Genomic DNA, 8,024 nt, shown 5'->3' on the forward strand with positions numbered 1-8,024 from the left:
GAGCCTGGACGTGATGGTGGGGAGCCCAAGGAACCCGTGGGGGCCAGGGGGGATGGGGGGCACCAAAATACAAGTTCACCCAAGGCACCATTTTCTCTAAGGCCAGCCCTGGAGCTGGGTGTGGGGGAGGGGCACATCCCCTAAGGCCGTGGTTCTCAGCTAGGGGTCCCTGGACCTCTGGGGGGCTGCGAGCAGGTTTCAGGGGGGCCTCCAAGCAGGGCCCGTGTCAGACTCGCTTGGGCCCAGGGCAGAAAGCCCAAACCTCCCTGCCTGGGGCTGAAGCCTGGGGCCATGAGCCCTGCCACCAGGGGCTGAAGCCAAAGCTTGAGCAATTAGCTTTGAGGGGGGGCCTGTCACATGGGGCCCCAGGCAACTGCCCTGGCTGCCGCCCCGTAACGCCAGCCCTGGCTTTTATATGCAGAGAACCAGGCACATACAGGGCCGTGGAGTTTTTATAGCATGTTGGGGGCCTTAGAAAGAAAAAGGTTAAGAACCCCCCCAAGCCTCCCTGGTGGGTGCCCCCTCACATCTCACAGCAGCCGCTGGTTAATCAGGTCGGGCTCCAGCCCTGGGAGTCTGGTCTGTTTTCCTAGCCCCACCGAGGGGGGTTGTTGCCTGTCCCACAAATTAGAGCATTTCCACCCTATAACCTCAGGGGTCTGTTCCTAGAATGGAAGCCGCATATTAAACAAGTCCCAACAGGTTTGCTACACCCTGGCCTCCTCCCATTCTCCCCCCTGGGAATTTCCTGCCCCGCTCCAACCTCCAAACCAGACTGTCCAAGCCTCCCTCCTCCGGTGCATTTGCTGTCCCTCTCCCTCCAGCAGGAACCCACCAGCAACTCCCCAATAACCCCTACCTGAGCTGGCTCCACTGCAGCCATTTCCCTTCCCTGTCCCACGCCAGGCTGGGATGAGCTGGAGCGAAACACGGACGACATCCTGCAGCCTGGCAGGGCTAGAAGGGCAGTTGTGGGGGTTTCAGAACAGGCTTTAGTTCATGTCACATCACGACTCCCCCAGGATCTTTCCCTGCAGAGACACAGCCTAGGTTCTGCCATGCTGGGAACATGCTCCAGCTCTTTATTGCAGGGGAGACCTGGCCCCTCCTGCCAGGCTAAGCCCACAGGGAGATTTTTCAGCCTCCCCAGTAATAAAATCTCTGAACAAAATGCTGGAAAGGAGCAGAACCAAAGGGGCTGGGCAGGCTCCATAGGGACACTGGCTCCTCCCTTCCCCTCCTGTGCGGCCATGTCCTGTCGCTGGCAGAGATCGGCCCCCCCATCTCCCCCCCAGAGGCAGCGGTGTCTGCGGGCTCCCCCAGCCAGCACCTACTAACCCCCACCCACGCTGGGGGAGTGACACAGGACAGCAAATTCCACCTACCCAAGGACAAATTGCTGCAGATAAACGGGCTTGCTTCACATCCCAAAGCTGAGGAGAATTTAAGAATTACAGAGAAAATAGGGAAAATAAGAGACTGGAGAGTCAATAATTTTAGGGAAAACGAGGGAATCTCCTTGGGTTTTCTAGCCACATGTGGGGAGAGGAGAGAGAAGGGGAAGAACTAGAGAGAATTGTTCTCAGGTTTTGAGACGGAAAGAAATGGCACAAACAGGAAAAGGATGCGAGTAGCTCACCCCCATGACCATAGGCGTGTGCAGCACATTTCATTAGGGTGCGCACCCAGGGAGCCCTGCCCTAGCCCCACCCCATCCACTGCCTCCCACTTCCTGCCCCCTGGCTGCCCCCCTCAGAACCCGCAACCCCCCCTGCTCCTTGTCCCCTGACTGCCCCCTCCTGAGACCTCCCCACTGTAACTGCCTCCCTAGGACCCTACCCCCTACCCGTCCCCCTGACCCTTATCCACACCCCCGCCCCCAGACAGACCCCTGGGACTCCCGACACTCTGCTCCCTGCCTGCCCCAACCCCGCTCCACCCCCCTACAGGCACCCCCCAAACCCTCAACCCATCCAACCCCCTGCTCCTTGTTCCCTGACCGCACCCTCCAGAGGCCCCCCCACCCCCTAATCACCCCCCCAACTATCCAACCCCCCTCCCCACCTCCTGGCAGCTCTGTCTAGTGGCTGCTCCCACCCACACACTCAAAGTGGCAGAGGAGGTTCCCTCTCCTTCGGGGGGAAGGTTGCCTAGTGGTTAAGGCACCGGACTCAAGCTCAGGTGTTCTGGGTTCGAGTCTCTGCTCTGCCACAGACTCCCTGCTTAGCCTTGGGAAAGTCACTTCACCTCATTGTGCCCTAGATCCCGCCTGCCCAATGGGGCCAACACTGACCCTGCCTCCTGGGCTAAATCCATCCATGGCTGGGTGATGGGGGGGGAGGAGATACCAACATGGGGAGAGTTGGGCTGAATTTCTCCACAGCTGGAGAGTGGGAGCCAGCTCCACAGGGGGGATGGGGCAAGAGGGGCTCAGGCCAGCTCCACACGGAGGGGGGGTCAGGGCTTCAGCCCTGCAACTTTGCCACTAAGGTGGCTGGGGCTCCCGAGCCGGGAACTTCAGTCCCACATCTTCTGCCAGGGCCCGGGGCTTCTCCTGCCTGCCCCAGGGGGGCTCCTCTCCCTCCACCCCCACCCCAGTGCAGCTCCTGCTGGGGTCTGGGGCTCCCCCCACCCCCGCCTCCCAATCCAGCGGGGATTCTCCTCCCCCTCCAGCTCGGCTCCTCTCTCCCCCCCCACGCTGGTACCTGGAGCTTCTCCTCCCCCAACCTCCCCCAGCCCCAGCCCAGCTGGGCTCCCCGGGGCACCCGCCGCTGCTGTGGCCGGAGCCGAGCCTGGCGGGCAGGGAGCAGCGATTCACGCGGGGGCCCTGGCAGAGCCCCCAGCCCGAGCGGGGCAGGCCCAGGGGAGCGGGGGGGGGGCTCTGCTGCTGCTGGCCCCGCCCCCCCACCGACCCCTGGGGCTGTTTGGGGGGGGCTCACTCAGCCCCCCAGGAGCAGGGGGGGGAGCTGCGGAGCGGAGCCTGCCCAGCGAACAGCTGATCGCAGCTGCGCCCAGGCCGCCCCCGGGGAAAAGCTCAGCGGAGGAGGCGCCACAAGCTGCCGGCAGCGGGTCATTCCCGGGGGGGCCGAGCACCCGCCTGCAGCCGCCGCAGCCTCCTCCCCGCCCGGAGCCCCCACGGGAGTGGGGGAGGAGCCTCCCCAGCCAGGGCTCACGGCATTGGGGTGCCGGGGCTCCCCCCATGCGCACGCCTGGGCCCGGGACACTCACACACACACTCTGCCCCGGGGCTCCCCTGGTGCCCAGAGACCGATCAACCCCCCGCCTGCCCCCCCGCCCTTCCCCGCCTGCAGCTCCGGCCTCTCCCCTCCCGCCCCGCCAGCCGCACCCAGGGGAGCCCCAGGCCCCGGGCTCTGTCCCCACCTGGAGCCCAGCGGGGCTGGGGGCAGCTCCTGCTGCAGCTGAGAACAGCGACTCCGCTCCGGCCCGGGCGGCTCCAGCGCTGCTGGCAGCACGTGGCCACCAGGGAGCAGCTGCTGAGCCCGGGCTCCTGCGTCACAATGTGCCAGAGCCCCGCCCCCAGGAGCTCCCCACTTGCCCCCTCACCCTCCCCAAGTGTAAAGCCTCATTCAGAGACCCAGGGGTCACCATATTACTGCACCCAGCAGTCACTCAGTGCAGCACCAAACATTAAACTACTGAAAATGGTGCCCCCCCTCCAGCCACCGACGTTTTGGACTAGAAAGCTTTGCCCCAGACATCCCCTTCAGAAGACACCCCCAGACCGGCTGAGGGATACTGGTGTGACCTCACCTGGCAGCCCCCAAAGAAGGAATTGGGGGGACTGAATGGACAGGCCCCTCTCTAGCTGAAGCCTGGCAAGGGAGGTACGTGGATCCCACTAGAATTTAAAATGAAAAGTGAGGGAGGGGAGGCTTTATGGGACCTGGGCAGCTCTAGATACAGCACCAGGCACGTAGCAGGATTTCCACTCCTGAGCCATGGCAGCAGAAATTGACTTTTCCTTTCCAGATTTAGCTAATGTTCAGAAAGGGAATCTAGCGCCTGCCTTCCAGATTTGAACACCTCAACATTCAGGAGGGCTCCAGCTCAGTTTGGGCAGCTGTTACTTCATTTCTCCCAAATCAAATATGCTGATCCACTGTCATTTGCTGTAGAAAAAGTAGGATAAAATTGAGCAAGAAATGCTTCCCAGGGGTTATTAGGACTGGAATTGCAATTTTCAACAGCCATTGCCTTTTTGTTTGTTTTTGTTTTACTTGTTTAAAAGGAAGACAGTGATATTGCATTGGCAAATTCCCCAGAGAAAGAAAGAGTGGAACAAAAGAATAATAAAGGCACCTCAACTTTTCCTCATTTATGGAGGACAGTCTTATAATATGCATCCAGATCTCCTCCAATCGCACAAGCTGAAAATTGTTCCACTTTACTGCAGCTCTGTAACCATATGGGAACCAATCCTGTCTGTGTTCTGTGCACATCCAAAATCCCTGCTGAATGACCCGCCCTGGGAGCAAATTACCAGTGACCCAGGGCTGGGGTGGAAGGAGAGTGCAGGGGTGCAGGTGGGGGGGAGAGCCCAGGGCTGGGATGGCAGGGAGGTGCAGGGGGGAGCCCAGGGCTGGGATGGGGGCAGCCAAAATTTTTTTTTGCTTGGGACGGCAAAAAACCTAGAGCCGGCCCTGCCTCCAAGCACCATGAGGTAGGTAGAAGCGGATCATTATTATCCCTACTTAAAAGAGGGAGAAGCTAAGGGTGAGAAAGAAGAATTGACTTGTCTTAGGTCACACAGCCAGTCAGTGGCAGAGTTGGGAATAGGACCCAAGAGCCCTGATTTTCAAACTAACCATCGGATCTTGAATTTCAGACATTGAATGACCTGAGTAAAGTGCTCTCAGATGAGCTGCAGAACAACAACAGTGCACAGGAATTATTCAGCAAGTATTTGAGGAGAACTGCAATGTCAGAGAGAATCATGAACTGCTCAGAGACCATTAATGAAGAGAAGCAGCAAAATTTATCAAACATAGAACTGGTTCTGACTTATTTACTTGATCTTAAAAGAGACCAACAAGGACCTGAGTCTCCTCCCTGTCAATAACCCCCTGCTCAGCCAATCAGGGTAGAGACTGAGGACGGGAGGCGGAGGGTTCTCACCAGAGAGCCCAAAGGATGGCCCAGGTCACTGGTGGGGATCACTGCCCGAGCTCTATTTCAGCCCCACATTTTTGAGTGGACCTCCCACAGTGGGAGCTGCAGAGCACTCCCCCGCAACACACACACACACACACACACACACCTCTCCTGCTGTTGTGAGGGGAACAGGAGAAAGGACAAAAGAAGCAAGAGATGAAGAGAAAGGAGGGAGGGAGGGAGGGAGGAAAAGGTGAAACAAAAAGGACAAACCCCAATGTCCCCAGTGATTCTAAGGGACAAAATCCCACGTGCGGAATAAAATTCTGCCTCCTTAAGCTTGTGTTTTCCATGCCTAGTATTAAATTGTCACCAGATGGATCAGACTGAACAGGTTTCAAACCTCCAGGAGGCTCTTACCTTCTAAACAGGGACGGCTGTTTTCTACTAAAATCACTGAAAGGGAAGGAGAAAACTCGAAAGAGGTTCCTCCTGGCGCTCACGTCCGTGAACCCGAATACTCTCTCAGTCCTCAGAGAGAGACCTGGAGAAGGAGACTTGCTGCAGCAAAGCCACAGGGGTCTCTGAGGTTTCCCTGGCCCCTCGCCCCTGTCCTGCCTGGCTGATGTCAGCATCTCTCTGTGAGGTCACCACCTCCCCACCATCTCTGACCAATAGGCTGAGGTCCTGCCAAAGGCCTTTGTGATGTCACTGCCACACCCCTCCCTCGCTGTGCCAATGTCCTGCCCCTGGCCAGGCACTTTGGAGGTTTGAGCTACTCCCTGGGGATCACCCCACTCAAGGAGCATTCGTTCTAGGCAGCAAGCCGGCTAGACAGGAAAATATCAGATGCTGCTCCCAATGCTACACTCAGTTTTTCAGAAATTAGTTGACTTTCTGGCCAGAAGAGACCATTAGAGCATCTAATCTGACCCCCTGCATATCACAGGCCTCCTGTATGAGACAAGAGCTACTTTTGGGGCAAACACATTCCAGAAAGGCATCTTTTCTTCATTAAATGACATCAGGAGATGGCGAATCCACCACTTTCCTTGGTAGCTTATTCCTGTGGTGAATCATCCTCGCTGTTGAATATTTGTGCCTTAGTTGTAATATGAATTTGTCTCTTTTCACCTTCCAGCCATTGGGTCTTGTTATTCCTTTCTCTGCTATTTTAAAGAGTCCTTTAATACCCAATATTTTCTCTCCATTAAGACACTTCAACACTTCAATGAAGTCACCTTTCAATCTTCTTTTGATCAGCTAAACAGGTTGAGCTCTTTCAATAGCTCCCTAGAAGGGATTTTTCTCCAGCCCTCAGAACATTTGGTGGCTCTTTGCTGCCCCAAACTCTAATTTCACAACATCTTTTTCAAATGAGGACACCAAAACTGGAGGCAGTATTCCAGTATCAGTCTCACTGATGCCGTGTCACTTCCTGTGACGTTATTGACATAATCTGTAACTGTATAGATCACCGTTGCGACCACTGTTCTATATTTGCAGCCAATATTGTAGAAAGGCTGTTGTGTAAGGGGTCTATGGAGAGGTTCTGATTGGCTGATAATGATGCCATCTCTAGATGTGTATCATTTTTGTAGTTGACATTATGAATATTGGTTCTATGCTGCCCACATTTCAAACTTGTGCTCTGCTTCTGGGGAACATCCCAGACAAGTTGGTGTCAGTTCTGCCTAGCCGGCTTAATGCAGGTTAGGCAAATGTGAGAACCACTACACTACAGAAACTCCATTACAGTGCACTGCCCTGCCCTGCCCTCACATTCCCTGCACTTTGGTGGTGCTCACCCTGGCACACACTGATGGGCAAACCTGGAGAAACTGGCAGCAGCTCCTTGATGGGTCAGCTGGAAGAACAGAGGACTTGAGCCAGGGATCAGGAAGTCATCCTTACATCACCTTTGTGACTCTAGCTTGAAGGGGAGTTTGTTTTTCTTCCCCTTGCTGAGAAGCAGCAAGAGAAGAAAGAAAGGTCAGGTGAGCCAACTGGGTGCAGAAGCCAATGCTGCCTTATCCTGCAGTGAAGCCCAAAATGAGGGTCTTGCATTGAGTAGAGGCAGTGCTGTGTTTCCAGGAAAGAGCCCACTGCTGCATGAAGAGGGATGAAACAGTCTGCTGAAGCCTGGGATTGAACCAGGGACCTTTAGATCTTCAGTCTAACACTCTCCCAACTGAGCTACTTCAGCACTTGCAGGGGCCCTTTTTGGGCTGCTGCTTCTCACCTTGAAGTTTATTCTCCATAAACCATCTCTCCAGTCAACAATGGCCAATGCAAGACGGACATCACTTGCTATTTTAGCATTTGGAAACGTCATCAACTAGTCTCTGGATCTCTCAAATGCTGCGCTTCAGTTCATGGGGGAAAGGCTAGAGAAGTGACCTTTGAACAACGGGCCTGGGGTTAACATCCTAACGCTGTCTGTCTCCGACTGTACCACTATTTAATACCGGCCCGCCCTGTGCTGGTGAGTGCTCCATTTCTAGATGTTAGTACATTTCAGTTACTGTCAAAATTAAAAGTTTCTATATGCTTAAAAGAAATGATTTTTTCATTTGCTTATATACGGCATGAATAAATGCAGATTTAGACATCCTAGCATGAACATTTATTGTCTTATATGATAGAGAAAATCATGCCTCCAGATTGTGCATCGAAATCATGAAATGAGCTACAAATGCAATAAAAATAAGGTATTCAATGGTTTAACATATGGAGTGGGGGTGGGGGGCACTGAAGACATGTCTTGCCTGGGAGAGGCACTTGGTCTAGGGGAGGCCCTGTCCGGGAGAACAGGAGTTAGTCTCACACGCCTATTTCCAGGCTGTAATCTGTGGGCGCCCTGCTCTGGGGGAGGGATCGCGGCAGCCCAGACTCAGGGCTGGAACAGGCCC

General features: G+C 55.3%; 1 non-coding gene across 1 annotated transcript; it reads right to left on the minus strand.

Moving 5' to 3' along the window:
• Positions 1–7,245: 7,245 nt before the first annotated feature.
• Positions 7,246–7,318, minus strand: TRNAF-GAA. The gene has a single exon. It is a non-coding gene; the product is annotated as a tRNA-Phe (tRNA).
• Between the last annotated feature and the right edge of the window lie 706 nt (positions 7,319–8,024).

The sequence above is a fragment of the Mauremys mutica genome, chromosome 26, assembly GCF_020497125.1.
Source record: "Mauremys mutica isolate MM-2020 ecotype Southern chromosome 26, ASM2049712v1, whole genome shotgun sequence".
NCBI classification, from domain to species: Eukaryota; Metazoa; Chordata; order Testudines; family Geoemydidae; genus Mauremys; species Mauremys mutica.